Consider the following 18,473-nt stretch of genomic DNA (forward strand, 5'->3'; position numbering starts at 1 on the left):
ACACTAGTCCTCCCTTGCCCTCCCCCTCCCCCAACTGTTAAATGACTAGGTCCTAAGCCGAGATGCCACTTCTTCCATGGACCTCTGCCAACTCCCCAGGTGAGCAGAAGGAGACCCTCCCCTGCGCCCCCATCTCTCCCTGGGCCCCATCCCCCCGGAGCTGATATCTGGGTTATCCAGTGCATGAGAATGTGAGCCTGTGTCTACCTCGCTTGCCACTGGATTCTCAGCTACAAGCACAGACCTGGTTAAAAATGTTCCAGTTTGTTCAATTCTGAGTTGCGTGAAATAGGTGTTCACCTAGCTAGGTCGTCCTCTAGACCATGAGCACCTGGAGGGCAGAGACTGTTCTAGCTCCGTGTCCCAGAGCCTGGCACACAGCAAGCCTTAGTGATGTTGCTTCTGTACCACTCTGCCTGAGGGACGCTGTGCCTGGTGGGTAAAGCAGGACTCCCTGATCCTCCTGGGCTCCAGGGAAGAAGAGCAGCTGGTCTAGGTGACAGTGGTTGGGGCCAATCGTGCGTGGTCATTTCGCATGGTCCCCAAGCCCCAAAGAGATGAGTTCAAACTGATGACGTCAACTCCATTCTCAGCAGAAGCCCAGCATCCTGGCTGCAACGGACATCTGACTGACATGGGGAAGATCTGCTGGAACGGGGCCTCCCGTCGTCAGACCTTTCTGTGCTGCCTGCGACAGGTCCCTGGGGAATGCCCGATACCATCCTGGGGCCAGAGCAGCAGGGACCCGACTGCCTGTGTGGCTGACCTCCAGAGCACCCACCAGCCCGGGCACCGGGGCAGCATCCTGGCCTCGAGCCCCAGCCACACGCGCGATGCTGCAAACTGTGAAGAGCCAGGCGATGACCTTTGGACCCAGGGCTTTGCTGGCAAATTCGGCCACCGTGTCCTGGCCACAAAAGGCTGCTCAGATGGGGACCCAATTTCAACAAGCTGCCCTGAAATATTAGCCTCCGAGAACACAGCAAGCAACTCCCTTCTGCAGAATCAGGACACGGAGAAGCCCTAAAATTCGAAGGTGTGACTCCAAGCCGCTCAACCCAGATGTGTGCACCTGCTCGAGGGGCTGAGGGCTGGCGGGCGCACAGCGGCCCGCTGATGGCTCCCAGCCTCAGCTGCTCGCTGTCCTTGCTTCCGCTCCCCCTCCCCACCCCTCACAGCCGGCATTAACGCATAGGGGTGGGAGTCAGACGTACCCCAGCGAAACCTCATGTCACTTTCCTGGGAGCGCACAGCTCGCTGACAGTCTGGAGGGGGCGGTGACACTGAACTGGAGACAGTAGAGCAGAGACTTCTAGAGTTGGCACAGCCTGAGCAGCAACCTCAATTTACAAGTTACGAGTCCCTGGGTGAGTCATCAGTGTTCTCATCTTTAAAATGGGGGTAGTGATGGTACCGACCTCACCAGCATAAGGAGAGGGGCACATCACCTACGCATGGCAGGGGTGCCTTTTCCTCTTTTCTTGGTAAATTGGCCATATTTTTATTGCCCCAGACAAATAGAATGGATTGGTTCCGTGTCCTTTTGACAGACCTAGTATATTCCCATCAGTTGCACATTATTTCTTGCCCTGTGAGAGGTCATGGGGAGAGAATGGCCCCTACCTGCCAGAGCCAAGCTTTGGCTCAGGGTCCCTCCTATTCACTGAAAAGATACTGCTTGAGGAGCTGCATTCTAGAAGGGAGAGGTAGATAATAAATGATAAGCTTAATACATAAATAAGTTATGTAGTAGGTTAAAGGTCACATGGATTCTGGTGGGAAGGAGCAGGGAAGGGGAAATGGGAGGAGGGTGGTGGGGGTAGGTTGTATATTAAATGGATCAGTCAACATGGACCTCACTGAGAGATGAAATTAGAGCAAAGCCTAGAGTCAATCAGAGAGAAATCTGTGCAAAGACCATTCCAGATGGAGGGAATTTCTGGAGCAAGGCTTTGAGAGGAGAGCATGCCCAGCATGTTTGCAGATGCTTCCTCAATACAGACATCTGGTCTACTCCTTGACCCCTGGTTCTGATTCTAGGCATCTGCTGGCAGCCAGGATAGGGCCTAAGCCTTGTTCGTGATAGTCCAAGCCTGGCCATGTCTAGTTGCTGAGACCTTGCCTCCCTGACCTGCCCAGATTCCTCCGTATCACCTACTCCTGCAGGGAGATCCCTCAGAGTGAACTGCCCTCCAGGAAATCCATCTTTGCTATTTCCCACCCTGTGCTTACACCCTGATCAGCCTGTGGTATTAGACTTCCTCCTCCAACCTGCAATGGGGTCTCATCCCACTTGCCTCTTCAGGTCCAGCAGGAGGTCCTACTGCAGTGGTCCATGCACCAACCTCTCCTCAGATGCTGTGGCTAACTATGCCATGCTGCTAAGCACACGCAGCCAACTTTCCCCAGTTACAGCTCACAGCCACCAGGAATGGTGGGTGGACTGGAGGAAGCCTTAGAAAGGGAGGGCTGCATGGGTAGTGAATAGACAGTGGATGGGTGGGTGGAGAAATGTGTGGACAGACGGATAAAGGACAGATGGATGGGTCACAGATGAGCTGACTCCAGCAAAGAAAACTGCCCTATACTTCCCCAAAAGCATTCTGAAGAGGAATGTTCTTTCACCCCTAAAGCACTGTTTCCAGAACCCACACCCCCACAAATACAGCCACCTCAGTTTCCAGCCCTCCACCCCAGACTCACACCTAAAGTGACTTCACCCATCTCCCTACACCATTGGTTGTAGAGTTGCAGACGCTTCATAGATATTCCCCAAGTGTCTTAGTGCCGACTGAGGTGGGCCAGTCATTTTCAAATCTTTTTTAGCAATAGAATTATTTCTTCAAAAGAAAACTCATGAAGAGCTCCAGTAGACAAAACAGAAATGTGAAGCTGGTCTAATTGAAGTGTAAATAAGGAACATGGCTAGAGCACCAACCCTTACTCCACCCAGCCTACCCTTTTGCCCTGGATTCCACAAAGCACCATTTACAAACCAGTCAACAGACCCAAGGGGCTCAAGGAGAAGCAAGAGCTCATGGTAGCCTATGGCTCATTACGTAGAGCAGAGTTACAGGAGGTGGCTGGAGACTGTGGAGAGTGGAGTCTATGAGGAGTGTGTGTGTGTGTGTGTCTGTGTATGTGTATGTGAGAGAGAGAATATGTATGTGAGAGAGAATGTGTGTGAGGGAGAGAGAGAATGTGTGAGTGTGTATGTGAGAGACAGAATGTATGTGTGAGGGAGAGAAGGTGTGTGTAAGAGAACGTGTGTGTGAAAGAATGTGTGTGAGTGTGTGTGAGAGTATGTGTTAAAATGTGTATGAAAGGGTGTGTGTGAGAATATGAGTGTGTGAGTTGAAAGGTTATGTATGTGAGTATGTAAGAGTTTGAGTGTAAGTGTAAAGTGTGTGAGTATGAAAGGGTATGTGGAAATGTGAGTGTGAAAGGGCTGTATGAGTGTGAGAGAATACGTGTGAGAATGTGTATGAGAGTGTGTGAGTGTGGAAGTATGTGTGTGAAAGGGTTGATTGAGTATATGGGTATGAAAGGTTTTATGTTTGAGTGTATAAGACAGAATGTGTATGAGTGTGAAAGGGTGCATATGGGAGGATATGAGAGTGTGAGTGTGCGTGAGAAAGAGGGGTGATGAGATCTCAATATATAATTTAACTCTACACAGGTTAAACACACACAGGCCACAGTCATAGTCATTTCACCAAATAGCCATAAAACTAAAAGATAAATAGGAAATCCTAAATTGCAGGAATTTTTCTGAGTAGGGAGTGGTGCAATAAAGTGCTATCTGAACTAAGTCAAGCTTGCAGTGACCCCAAGGGAGTGGGCAAACAGAGAAGGGACTTGTTTTTCCCCATCAGTTGCCCCATAAAACCTCTCCAAGGCTGAGAGTCTGGCTCCTGAGGCCCAGGTCAAGGACTGGTCTCCATGACTGAAGAACAGGGAGCCTCCTGGAAATGGGCCCCCTCGGTGGGGGAGTCATCCTCAGCAGGATCATTTGTGAGCCTCAGGTCAGCACCTTATAAGGAGGAGCCCTCCCACTGGTCACTCAGCATCCAGCATGGAGTTGAACCCAGGCCTTGGGCGCCAGGGGGCCCAGAGCCCACTCCCCCCAGCCAGGGTGCTGCTAGCCAGGAGCCCAGACCTTCCTGTGCCCCACCTCATGTAGCAAGACCTTCTCCCTCAGGGACACCACGACTTCACAGATCAGCAAAAGAAAGAGACTAAGCAACTTTCTAGAGACCACCTGCCAACAAGCAGTCAGACATGGGTGTACCCCAGGCCCAGGCTAGAACCACACTGGGTGTTTATCCAGGAAAGGCACTTCGCTGAAGGAACCACTGAAGGAGATTCGAATTATAATTCCATTCTGGGGGGAGGGGGGTCAGAAGAGGTGGCGGTCAACCCTCCATTAACAGGCCCATTCAGGAACGGGAGACTAGGCCGGCCATACAACCCTACAGACAACCCCATCGTCGTCTGGGTTCCAGTGACTGAGCCAGCTCTCCACAGAGCCAGGAGCAGGGGCAAATTCTGCTAGGATGGGAGCCACAGACAAGCACATTCTCTCTCTCTCTCTCTCTCTCTCTCTCTCTCTCTCATTCTGCTTCTCTGATGCCTGCTTTCCAAACGACCTTGTCAGGGACTTCTCTCTTCTCTCTCCCCCACAAGACAGTGTTAGCCAGGTCCCATCTTCCCATCCCCAGGACCTTCCCACTCTAGCCATGCACTCACTTCTCAGCTTCCCAGAGGAACGGGTGTCCGCCACTGGACAGCCACATAAAACACTATTCTCCTCATTTTTCTCACAAAAAAAGGCCTCAGATTTTCTGTCTGCTGCAGCCAGTGTGAGCTCCAAGCAGATCCAGGGGCCAGGGACTTCTCCTGCCCCACTTCGCCTGGAGGGTGTCACTCGGGGAAGCTACAGCTTCTCCTTCCCCCGGCCTCCAGAGCCCCTCCTCTGGCCTTGGTGCTGCCAAGCGGCCAGGACCACTCTGCCAGGGGCTGTCAGAGTGTGGGAGCCCACAGGGGTGCAGCAGAGGGATCTGTCAGAGAGAGCAAGCACAGGAGAATGGCCTGAGACAGGAAATCAAAAGAAGCAGGAAGGGGCGGGGGAGGAGTAATCGTTTTTTTAAAGATAGCAGGAGATTGGTGAAGAAGTGACAAAGTGACATTCTTTTTAGCACCTACAGTGCCAGGCCCTGGGTCAGATGCCTAGTACCTTCGTAAGAGTCTTCTGAGCGAGGTTCATCGCATCCGTTTGACAGACGAGGGAATGGAGATTCAGACAGTTAAGACGCCTGCCTGGAGTTACAGAGCTAATACTTTCCAACACTGGGATTGAAACCCTCGAGAGAATCAGTGGACCAGCTGGGATACAGAAGATGGGGGCAGAGGGCCACTAGGGCCTGTCCTTTGTGGCCCGGGTGTCCTGCTGGGTATGTGAGGACCTCGTCCCCCATGGGGAAGCTCCCCCGGCAGAGTAGGATGGGAAAGCACAGACCTCCCTCAAAGGACATCCAAGATCATGCCGGCAGGCCAGGCCCCAAGGTCCAAGAGTCACGGGGCTGAGTTTCCAGTTTCCAGGACACAGTGAGCCTCCACCTTGATAACATACTGTGTCCAGCGAAGGACTGAATCTGCCCCCAGTTTTCCTGTTTTCGTTTTGTGACAATGAACTCACTGAGCTCTCCTTCGGTCGTGCTTGGAGAGCTGAATTTCTCACAATGTCTCTGCCTCACCCACGTCACGCCGAATGTGCGACACTGTCAGCAGCAGAGGGGGCCACCAGAGAGCCGGCGGGCCGGGGCGAGGTGCAAGCCCAGGGCCCCAGCGAGTGCTCGGCCACTGGGAGCTGGGGAGTGGACGGGCACCAAGCGAGGAGCCCCAGTCTCAAATCTTTACGACTGACTCGACATCAACCCGCTCACCAGGGCGCTCAGAGTGCTCATCCGAGGAACAGGGGAAGACTAAGGTGGGCGGCTGGGCACCCGTGCCGCGGGCAAGCTGCCCATTCAGGGGAGATGGGGAAACCCTCCACAAAACAGTCATCTCTCACGGGGACTGACATTTGGGAGACAACAGTCATGTCCCTCTTTTAAAAGCCCCGGAGCTGATGCTTTTCATCTGATTTGAGAGAAAGACATTTTCCCCAAAGTGTTTCTGAAATAGAGACAAGATCCACACCTTCACCGCTCCTCAGTAATGTTCTCTGGCCTAATTAATGAACATGTACCTCGAGAGGTTGAGAAGTGTTGCCTATCACCTCTAGATTTTTTAAGTGTGAGAACATCCAGAAACTGGCATGGTTCTAATTTCTGCTTGACAAGTCAGGGCAACGAATTTTAAAATGAAAAATGTGTCGCATTCAAGCTGCCTTTCCCTCCCTCCACACTAACCACTGGTAGCCTCGGAGTCCCGCTCCCTCTGGGCACAAATTGGGGGGTGCTGGGACTGCCCACCCATCAGACCACGTGCTCCTTCTGGCCACGGGCAAAGCCAATGCCTGGCAGGGAGCGGTTTGATAAAAGTTGATAGAAAGCCCGCTCTGGCCTGGGGTAAACCATTCACTGCCCTTGGCCTCCCTTCCACCCGCAGAGAGGGGACAACCTGGCCTTGGGACAGCCCAGGCCTGGATTCCTGCCCACCACCCACTTGCTGTGTGAGAATAAAGACACCTCGCATAAAATTCTGATTTTATCTATTTTACCTTAATGGTCATTTTATGGGAATACAAAGGCAGTAGGCAGAGCATATATAATTAGTAAGTCTCTGCACATTATACTTTGATTTAGAATTTATGGTAAAGGGTGCTGGACTATCCTTATCATGTGTTAATAGCCTTATAGGAGGGATATACTCACCTTTAAGGATCCAGGGAGCAAGATTTTTACTCATAATAGAGTAAGTGCTGATGTATGTGTTTTATAGGGGATGCTGGAATGGCTTTCATGGATTTCTCCACTAAAAAGTCTCAAAAGTTTATTTTCAAAAACCATTTACTTTTAGAAGTCCTTATCCTGGCTGTGCCTAAAAAATGACCAACTTGATCCAACATGACTTATTCGTTGTTCTAGAAGCTGTAGGTGCCATGGACCCACTGTGAGATGCATGGAATGAGGTCCCCAAGAAAACAGATAAAAACCCAGAGTGGGATCACAGGAGACTTGGGAGAAGCTTCCAAGAGTGAAAAGTGCTCTCCCGAGGCAGGCTTCCTCTTCCGGGGCCGCTGCTCTGCCTTGCTGGTCTGCCCCCCCGACCCCGCCAACCCCACGACCGTTCCCTCAGCTTCCCGCAGTACTAACCCATCATGCTCATGTTCTCCAGCTACACGCTGAGCGCCTTCTCAAGACCACGGGGCTCTTCCTAAACCCGGGGAATCCTCCAGTGTAGGTGGCCGGGCCCAAATAAGAAGTGAACCCAGGAATCTTGAGGTGTCACAAACCGAGGTCACACCTCGCTCACACCACGAGTCCACAGGGTGCGGGGCTGGGACACACACGCTCCACGTCTTGGGACCCAGCCTCTTCAACACATGGCTTCCAGGTAGGTCTGCCGGAAGGTGAGAAGGAAGTGGAGACCACACGTCAGCGCTGCGCCCAGCCTGCTTGCTGGCCACCACTGCCCCATGTCCCAGCTGGGGCAGAAGACTCCCTGAGTGCCCAGGAAGAAGAGAGAGCCTGGAAGCTGGCTCACGCCACTCTGGTCCTGCCTATGGATCCAGAGCTTCTGAGCTTCCCCTTCTAGGCCCTTCCCTCAGGCTGTCCACCGTAGTGGCCTCTGTGCAGACCTGCCTCCTGCTCCTGCTTGCTCCTCAGCCTCAGTGGGGCTCCTCCGTGTCCCACATGCCCTTCTGCCCACAGACTGTGCTCCGTGCCCCACAACCCTGCCCCTAGCACGCCCCTAGCTTCTCTGCACGTGCCCGTCCCTGGCTGGACTGAAAACGCTTAGGACAGACATGTTTGTCCCTCCTCCCTCCTCCAGCCCTGATGCACTCCTCCCAGAGCCTGCAGGCCCATCTGTCCAGCTTCCGGAGCCCAGCAAATACTCACCTGCCGCACCTGCTCCCGAGAGCCTGGGAGGAATCGTCTTAAGCCGGAGGGTCACGCGTTCACTAGATGCACAGGTGTGAGAGCGCGTACTGCTCTGTGTAGAGCTGACGGGGTCCTGCCACATGCCACACGGGCATAAGGGCTCCAGGACCTGCCAGCTCACAGATGCCTCGCTTCCTGCCACCCAGCGTCCATCCCTGGACATGTGCACGTGGAGAACAATTCCCTGAGACGTGTCACGAGAAGAGATGTCACTCAGTATATTCATTTTCGGCTGCTCCTCTCACAAATTATCACAGACCTGACTGCTTCAAAGAGCACACATTTATTATCTTACAGTTCTGGAGGCCAGAGTCGAAAATGCTTCTCACTGGGCTAAAATCAAGGTGTTTACAGGGCCACGTTCTTTCAGGTGCTTCCAGGGCACAATTTGTTCCTTCGTGTTCCCCAGTTTCTGGAGGCTGCCCATGCTCCGTGGCCCCCGGCCCCTTCCACCATCAAAGCAATGGCCAGTTGAGTCACATCATCACTCCAACAGTGACTCTGCCACCCATAGGGACCCTTGTGACTACACTGGGCCCATCTGGGTAATCCAGGATAATCTCCTCATCCCAGTATCCCTACTTAATCCTATCTGTGCCATGTTCACAGGCTCTGGAGATTAGGATGTGGGTGTCTTTGTTATTCTGCCCACCATAGTCAAAGAAAGGCGTTCCCCTGGGACATGCTGTGACTCAGGAGACTCCCACCACTCTCAGCCAGCTAAGTGGCCTCCGGGGCCCACCCAGGTGGCATCTTTGTGATCGCTGAGCCACACCCGCCTGGAAGCCATGGGTTTAAGGACCTGGGGAAGGACCCTCCCAGCAACTGGGGGTCCCATGTTGAGAGACAAAAAGACAGGGGACTGGTCTTCTTCTGAAGAAGTTTTGTCCAGGAGGCAGCATCTGCTGCTCTGGGAATCACGTAAGGGAAACAGCTAGAAGGAATAGGTTTGAGGAGTGGCCACGGCCCCCCATGAGGAGAGGAGGCTAGAGTCCTTACGTGGCTCTGGCCGAGGGAATCCTCAGGCAGCGAGGACATCCTGGGGACCCAGATTGATAAGGAAAATCTGTGTCCTAAGATGGCCGACCGAGCCAGCGAGAGAGTCCCAGTCCTTGCCCCGGGGCTCTTCCGGGTTCTTCTCCCTGCCGCGCTTCGCGCACGCGCCGAAAGTGCCAAGTATGCGGAGGAAGAAGTGTATAAATTGCCCCCCTTTGTGCTCAGGGCTCAGACCTTTGGAGACCACTCTCCTCTGAGCCCGCCGGCATTAAATAAACCTCTGATCCTCCAAGATCTCCGGGTGCCACTTGGTTCTTCCGTCGGGTGATCCAGTCCAGATTCCGTAACAAGATGAGGGTCTCTGAGGCGGGGGAGAGACTCGGTGTGGAGTCTTGAGACCTGGGGAAGCACAGGAGGGTCTCCAAGACGCCAGTGCCTCGGTCAGGTTGATGGTGGGACAGACTCTTGTCGCAGACCCTGGAGAGAGGGGTGGCAGGGGCGGGGCACTGTGGGGCGAGAAGCAGAGCCACCCTCCGCAAGGTACGTGGGAACGGAATGGAGCTGGACGTGCGGTAGCCACAAGCAAGGGAAGCTCTCGGGGCGCTGGGGGGCACAGATGCTCAGCGTCCGCAGGACTGGCTTCTGCCCCGGAGCCCAGACCCTCTGAACACAGAGACATTCTTTATCATTTCAAAACTCCAGAAATTCAAGAATCATGCAATCCTGGGATGGCACAGTATCCTGAAACGTCATCCAGTCTGCCCTACCTGCCAGAGGAAGGCACCATCAGCTCCTTTACAGAGGCCGCGAGGCCATCCAAGGCCACTGGGCAGGTCATGGTGACGTGGGGCTGGCACCCCTGTTCCTGCTTCATCCCTGATAACCACCCGAGACGGGCAGAGCCAGAGGCGGGATCCGGGCCCCCTATTTCTTGCCAGGGCCTGCAAGCCTTCCTCTCTGGCAGCTTTAGGAGCCTGGCGGGGGCAGCCCAGCTGGGGGCTCAGGCTGCAGGCATTGGGAGCCCACAGGCCTGCACCCTCAATCCTGGCTTAGCCGCCCTTTCTAGCTGCGAAACCTCTGCTGGCTACTTAACCTCCCTGAGCCTGGCTTCCCCACTGGAGACGGGAGTCGGATAACTCCCACCTCACAGAGGAGGCAGGATTTCCCCGAGCACTCCCTTTCCCTCATTTCTCCTCCTCCTTACCAAATTCAAATCACGCCAATTGATTTTCCTCATCCGCCTCACTAATTTCTCGTCCTGGCAGTTTCCAAAGTAAAATGCCGTGTTGTTCAGGGGCCACGGTCCGAGCTTCCTGTGGTCTTCCCGTGTGGGCCACATACCAACAGGGTGGGTGAGGAGTGGGGTCAGCCCGAGGACCCCGGCCAGCCCCAGCCCATTGTAGTGGCGCAAACAGTTTAATGATTAACTCTTTCTCCAATGCAGTCAGCCTCCCACGCACATTCATGAGATACTAACCCCTTCATCTCGTTCAACATAACTTGGCCGCCCACATTACAAGAGGACCAACATACTTGGCTTCTGAGTCACTCACGAGCATGATCTTTAATGCCTTTGCGGGGTGATTTATCATCAGGAACCACGTATGCTTTATATGTCAACAATTCTCCAGCCAACTTGACTTCTCTTGGCCTCCTGGGGGCTACTCTTGCCCCTGGGCTGTCTCTGTTCCTTCTCTCTCCCATCCTTGCCTCTCACCCAGATGGGCACCCCAGCCCCCTTCTGGACAACAGCCCGCGGCCACAACCCCTAACACCAACACGGTCCTTCCGTTCCCCGCCCCCCCACCTCCCTCTTAACACCCCTGCGTCCTAAAGGAACTCTGGATTTTCTCCTTCTTCGGGGAGCACGGCTGGTGTAACAGGGAAAGGCCGTTCCTTCACCCTCATTGATCCCTTGATGAAGCACAAATATTCTGAACACTCTCATCTCGCTCTTGTGCTTCTGCCAGCGCTTATGCTTTGCAAGCTCCCCACTATGTGCGGCCCCAAACTTCAGTCCCTCCTCTGGTTCTCAAGACCATGCAGCATTTGGCTCCAGCTGGATGCAGGCAGCAGCCCAGCCCTCTTCAGCATCCCCCGCAAACCTAACACGGAATTGCTCAAGGACACAGCAGAAGCAAGGTGAAAACTTGGTGTATCCATTTCCCGTGGCTGCCATGACAAGTTTCTACAAACCGGGTGGCCAAAACAAGAGTTTATTTTCTCTCAGTTCTGGTGGCTAGAAGTCCAAAATTGAGGTGTCAGAGGGCTATGCTCGCTCAGAAGGATCTAGAGCAAGATCTTTTCTTGCCTCTTGGCTTCCCTGGTTGCAAAGAATTTTTGTAGGCACATCCCTCCAGTCTGTGCCTCATCATATGGGGCTCTCCTGACGTGTCCAATTTCCCCTATTCTTATAAAGACACACGTGATTGGATTAGGCCCACCCTCATGACCTCCTCTTAATTTGATTATATTTGCAAAAACTCTAGGCCCAAGGAAAGTCACATTCACAGGTACCAGGGGTCAGGACTTGAACTTATCTTTTTGAAGGACACAGTTCTACCCGCAACACTAGTCCCGTATCTGCCTGAGCCTAGTTTTCTTATCTTTACGATAACACCGCCCCCCCCGCCCCCAGCCCCCCACCAGGAGGGTAGGCTGAAAGAAAGAAGGTGGAACCCAGACACTTCCTGGCACAGATTTCCCATACTTTTTCTGGCAAAACCCACAAGACGATCCTGTAGGTATAACTTCAGGCCCACCAGCTGCTTCTCCTCCTTCCATCTTTCTCTCTCCTAAAAATGTTTCGGAGTAAGAGTCGCAACATTAGAGACAAAGTCTGGAATCTGTGCTAACTTACATGTTTTTTAAAATTAAGGAATCATTGTCAAACTTGGCCACATTACAAGGAATAACAATTTGCTTGAAACGTGGATTGTTCTTAAACAATCCAGAACCATCAGTTGGGGTAGAGCAGAGTTACTCAACAAGCATCTGCCCCGCCCCCCTTCCATAGGGCCCAGGTCAGCAGAGCGGTTCCTTGAGGACTCAGGTCTGGGGTCAGACGGTCCGGCCGAATCCCAGCTCCCCGTGAGTCAGCCCCACAGCGGCGGGCCAGTCCTGTCAGCCATCTGAGCCTCGGTTTCTCGCCCATGAAACATGAGCACCCACCTCGTGGCATTGCTGTGAGGATGGAGTGGAATATGCTTGGGGAACAGGATGCACCTGGCAGACGCTGAGTGCCGGCCCGTTTGCTGCTAGAGTTGTGCAATCCCTTCCCTGCCTGGTGGAGACCCCAACGTGAAGCCCGAAGTTGAGGCCAGAGGTCTTCTCTTCAGTACTCGAAGGCCTTGCTAAATTCAACAAGAGGCCATTTGCTGAGTGTTTGCAGGGCCCTCGGGGGCTCCATAAAGCCACCTGGGTTCAACTCTGCAGAAGGTGGAGATCAGGGACCGGGCTCTCAGAAGACTCCGAGCTGTGCTCAGAGCCCATACCCAGCTAAATGGAGAAAATGACTCCCCGAGGGCCCCCCCGCCTCCTAGACATGCCCCCCCTTCCCCACTGCTGCTCGGAGGGTGCTGAGATTTCGGGGAGCTCTGCAATAGTAACCCCAGCCTCAGATTCCTAGTCAGGCCATGACCGCAAACATGTTTCTAACTCCAGTGAATTCGATCTGATTTGTTCTGGGAGGTTTTTGAGAATTGGAAGACTCCTGGGTGGTTGAGAATTCTGCGCTTGGGAATTCAGACCGGCTGCCTTGGGCACCCTGCACCCCCTGCGGGCACTCCTGCCTCACCCCCCAGGGTCTCTCTGTGCCCAGTTGGCCTCCAAGTGTCCCCCAGCCCCCACGTTCCTCTGCCCAGATTCCCTGTTTTTAAAGCATGTTAGAGACAACGCTGCTAAGGTCTTTCTTCCTTCACTGCATTCTCCTCCCTCACATTCCTAAAATGCTCTCTGCATCCCTGTGGCCCGCATTACTTCTGTCGACCTTGCAGGAAATGGGAGACTTTGGGAAGAATTGATAAGAATGGACACAGGGAGGAGAGAGGAGCTAACATCTTAATTAGATGTTACCGTGTGGCCTATGGGAAAGGTCCTGGAGTGCGAGGGGTATGTCCCAGAAACACTGCTACACAGTTGTTCACCACTTCCTTCAGCACCATTCATTCCTCGTCCTCATGTCATGATTTCTCATGCTTGTTCCGAGTCCACTTTATTAGGAGTCTGTCGTTTTCTCCAAGTGGGTGGGGCTGGGTCTTGCTTTTTGGTGAGGGAGTTTATTCCCTTTTACGAAAAAACAAAACAAAACCGTCGTTTTTCTTGCTCTGTAGATGGGAAAGTGAACAGACACAGTAAAAGCAGGTTTTTGAATGCTGAGTGCCTCGGGAGCACTTTTCGAGTTGGCTTCCCTAGAGTGGCCCCAGACGGGGATGCACCAGAGGAAACTAGTCCTCCCAGGAGGGGAGCAGCTTGGCTGGCTTCTCACACCCGGGAACACGGACACTGCAGCGCTGTGCCTGGAGGTGTCCCGCCAGCTGAGCCCCGATCAGTGGCCAGGGAGCTGCCACAGGGGTCCCACAGACGCACAGGAAGGGCCTCCCCCTCAGAGTGTCCAAGCACCCCCCTTAGTGGGGTGGCGTCCCTCATGGCCGCGGATTCCTAGCAGTAACGGGCACCTTCCAGCGGCCCAGGCAGGTTCTGGAAACCGGTTGCCTTCTGCTACTCATTGACCAGTGTTAATCAGAGCAGCTGATTTTTTGTCCCATATTCCTGAATTCAGAATCACAGAACTGACAGGATACGGCCTCGAGGTCTATCAGAAAAGGCACCATCAGCTCAGGGACCTCCACCGGCTTTAGCTCTTCTGAAGCCCATCCCCACGCATTACTTCTCTGCCCCCCAAACCGTGAAGGCCCCTCCGCAGTATAGCCTTTCCAGGACTCAAGCAATCATGAGGCAACCTGACCCCAAACCCCCTTTCCCTCTGCCTGTGCGCACTCTGCTGCTGCGGGTGCAGAGCAGGACTCCCTGTGACCCCAGGAGCCACTCCCTGAAGGGGTCCCCTAGAAAATGTCCCCAGGAAGCAGACACCTCTGGAGCCTCCGGGGACTCCAAAGCCTGCCTTTTAAAACTCTCCAGAAACCGGAGGCGGGTAATCTAACACTCCTTTCTGATGGGAGCTTCTGCACTGTCCTTTGCCCAAACACAATGGTCCTCATTAGCTTTCACTTGGGGCTTTGAACTCCACACAAAACCCTGGCCTCCCCGGCCTGCCCTGCCTGCCCGCTGAAGCCGGCCTGGGGCCCCGCTGCCCGTCAGCATTTCCTTTGTTGCCGCCTCTGAAGCTATTTATAATGGAGCCTTTTTTCTGCTCCATACTCAGCCCCATAGGTGAAATCTCAGCCGAGGAGGATGTTCTGCTTCCCAAACACCAACGCCTGAGAGCAGGCTAAGCTGCTTTCGAGCAGGACCAGGTAGTAGAGCTCCGGTGGGGACAGGTGAGCTGGAAGGAGGCCTGATGCCCTTGCCCGCCGCCTGGCAATCCGAAAGGCCGACGGGAACAAGGCTGGGAAGGAGGCCACGGGCACCGGGTCTCCCTCTGGCCCCAATCCACCCACAGGCTACAGGCTGTGTCCCAAAAAATCATTGGGAAGTTGCATGACTCACATCAAAATGCCCTCTTCCCTCAGAAGCCGTGTGTAGCTGTTGCGGGGGTCACGCTCACCCCCAGAATTTGATTTTGTCCTTGGACTTGCTGGCCCCTCTCACTCATGATGTCACCGTGCCTGCCAAGTCCCAAAAGCGGGGCTGGGGCCGCTCCAGGGGGAAGAGGGGCCAGACGGAGCACCCCCACCCCTCCAGGCCAGGGGAGCGTGGGAGGTGGTGCGGAGCGGAAACCTGTCTTCAGTTAACGCTCACCCCTCCCCCCCTCCATCCCCAGGCCTCCTCTCTCCGTGGTGCTTGCTCCCCGTGGCCTGGCCGGGGCCCCCTTGGGTCAGTGCGCAAGAAGAGCTGCAGGTGCATCGGCGACGGCCCTGCCCCAGCCGGCCGTGGCGAGCAGGCACCCCGAGCTGTGCCTCCGTGGACATGTCCTCCTCAGTCAGATGCAGGCATCGAGGCCCTAGGCCCGCTCGAAAGGTCTCCTGTGCGGGCGCGTGCATTTCTAAAAAGAAACGCTTTGCGAACTCAAATAAATACCTACCTGAGAGACTTCCAGGCAGCGCCGTCGGGCGTGATGACGTCATGCGGGGCGTGATGACGTCATGCGTGGGGGCGTGATGACGTCATGCGTGGGGGGGGGCGTGATAACGTCATGCGGGGGCGTGATGACGTCATGCGGGGGCGTGGTGCCGTCGCTGTGGGGCATGATGACGTCACGTGTGGACACAGTGACGTCACACCGTTTAGAAGAAGCTACTGTGAGGCCCGTTGCCCCACAGCCCGCTCTCCTCAGCTGTCCTTGGTTTTCACGGCGGCTTCCCCGTCCCACCTGCCAGAGCTTCCTCGGCGGAGGAGGCAAGAGCAGAGCGGCTGCCTGTAAATCCGTGCGCTGGTGCAGCGGGGACTGCCTGGGTCCTGGGACCCCCCGGATCCCTGAGCCCCGCGTCTGCACACAGCTGAGGAAGCTGACCTCCCCGTGGCCCGTGTGGGGCACGACCTGCTGATCCGATCACTAAAACCGGTGCGGCGAAGAACCCTTCAGAGCGACCCAGATCGGCCACTGTCTGTGAATGCCCCACGTCCCCTTCGTTGCAGCGCCTCAGTTCTCTCACCGAGCTCTTGTCCAAGCGAGTAATTCATGTGTAATGGGGTCACAACACATCCAGCTACCTGCGGGGGGCCGCTGGGACCTCCCAGCCTCTCCTCCAGAGCGGCACCTACTGTAGTTACAGCAAACCCTGGACGGGGAGGAAGACGCTGGGCCACGACCCAATTAAATTCTTTATAACAGACTTTCTCTAGGCTGGTTTTTAGTAGAAAAGTACATGCAATGTGTGGTAACACATATTTTATAAGTGAATGCTTATCATCCTATATACGGGCAACTTTTCAACAAGCCGTTATCCCAAAAAGCAAGGTGTCCCTGCGAGGATAATGGAGCATAATTTAAAGAGCGGCAAGGCCCCACTTAGACATCTTAGCAGAGGTTAAACTGGGCAGCCGCCGTCCTACGTCAGCAGGGCCCAATCTGCCCATGGGGCCAAGCGTGCACGAGCCTTACCGTAGGGCATGGCACATCAGCATCCAACCCTGAGTTGAGTCTTCAGGCTGTGGATTGTTCCGGCTTCTTCCTTTCTTCTCCTCCTTTCCCACCCACAGCCCACTAGCTGGAAGATGAGGGTGTCACAGAGAAAGACCCTGAGAGTATGCAGCAACCTGCTGTTTGGAACAGACTTGCCCGTCCTTTCCCAAGTCCTCAGTGCCATCACTACACAGCAGGCGTCCCCTCGGAGGCCCTGTGCCCCACACCAGCCTGGACCCTGGGCAGCTCCCATCACCCCAGGGCGAGTGATTTATCTAGTTCAGTGGTTCTCAACCAGGGCGACTTTGGTAATGTCCAGAGACATTTTTGGCGGCCCCAATGGGAGAAAGCTGTTCTTGCTCTTGCTTTGAGGGGAGGCCAGGGATGCTGCTGAATGTCCCACCAGGCAGAGGCTGGCCCCCCACAACACAGAATGATCTGTTCTAGGTGCGGAGATGAGGCGAGGCGAACAACCCGATCCCAAAGGGAACAAGGTCAGGCGCCGAACATGGATGCCAGGCTCTGAGAGCCCCCGCGTCTCAGGGGGAGAGGGGGATAGAGCCTCCCTGCCGGCCTGCCACTCCTCTGCAGAAGAGGCCAGAAGGTTGAGCTATGACTGCAGTTGGCTGGGCTCTTACCACCCCTTCCTCTCTTAGACATAAAACCTCCAGCTCCCACAGCTTTAAATTAGGAATATTTGGTGGCATGATCATGTATGTTTAAAACCAAACAGAAATTTCCTGTTCCCCAGCGCAAAATAAAATTCAAGTTTATAAAAGGGCCTGTAAAATCTCATAATCAAGCCCATTAGCCAAGCAAAATGCTCCACTTTGATTCTGTGGTGTTTAGCTTTCTTTTCTTAGCACCGCTTCATTAGCACGCTTTTAATGGATGTTCTTCCAGCCTGCTTCTCAAAATTGCTTAAAAAGAAAACACACGACTTTAAAGGACAAGATAGGAGGGAATACCCTTCCCCCTTTCCAATGTGGAGGCTCTGGGGGAGCAGGGAAGGTGGGGGGCACAGGGAAATGCAGCAGGGCCCCAGACTCCGTGTCTTGCTGGGGATCTTCTGCTGCATTTTTGCTCCCTGGCCTCATTGCTAGCCTCGCTAATTTCCAGCTCTTTGCTGCTTCAGAAGACCAGATTTTCTTGATTAATAACAAAAGGTTTTGTTGGGCTCAGAGCTGTTTCCCACCATCTCTATGCAAACCCCGGCAACACAAACTGTGTACATTAGCATTTCAAGGCACTTCCTATTACGGAGGGCAAGAAAAGCCCCTCTTGGTGGGTAAAATCCATTTTGTCCTCTCCTGTGACATCTGTTCTAACTTTTAAAGCCAGAAAGGAAACTAGATAATGCCAGAGTCTTTGATTTACAGCTCTTGGCCTTCGGACGCTGCGCGCTCTGAAAGCACCAGCCCTTCCCGGTGGCGCGCGCATTCCCTGCACCCAGGAGAACTCCGGAAGTCGTTCCGAACTTCTTCAAGCTTTTCATTGTCTTTTTCGTGATTTCTTAATGACATCGTCAACGATTCCCCAAACTCACAAAACCGGTGATCTTAAACTTCACGTTCTTGAAAGAAAAATGTAGATGCTGATTGCCGCCCTGCAGTTGTGCTTCTTGCCTATTTCTCCCAAAGCTGGGCGTGCTTTAGTGGCGTGAGGAGATGGAAGCACATTCATTCAGGCAACTGAAATACAACCACGGAGATGGAGGAAGAGCCCCACAAGTGGTAGGATAAAAAGGGAAAGACAGAAGCCCATCAGATGGCTGCCCCCTCCTCCCATCTGCGCCGGGAGCTCTGGGGTCCCTCACACTGGTCAGCCCGAAAACAAAGCTGAAGGCAGATTCCAGCCGGTTTCCCATTCACTATTCATTCAGGGGTCCATCCACTCCATATGCATTCAGCCAACTGCTGTGTTAAATCGGGGCCCTCTCCCAGGATTGGCATGGTAATGAAGCCATGGCGAGGCTCTGTGAAAAGTCCGCCTTTTCACCCCATTGAGGTCCGAAAATTATCTCATAACACCACAACATCTGTGCACAGGGCTTCTGCCTTTTGGAGCGGGGCATGTTTATCATGTGGCCATGCCTCTCAGGGAGACTCCCTCCTCCCGCTCCTTCC

The sequence above is a fragment of the Mirounga leonina genome, unplaced genomic scaffold, assembly GCF_011800145.1.
Source record: "Mirounga leonina isolate KUSES-001 unplaced genomic scaffold, KU_Mleo_1.0 Mir_117, whole genome shotgun sequence".
In the NCBI taxonomy this organism is placed as follows: Eukaryota; Metazoa; Chordata; class Mammalia; order Carnivora; family Phocidae; genus Mirounga; species Mirounga leonina.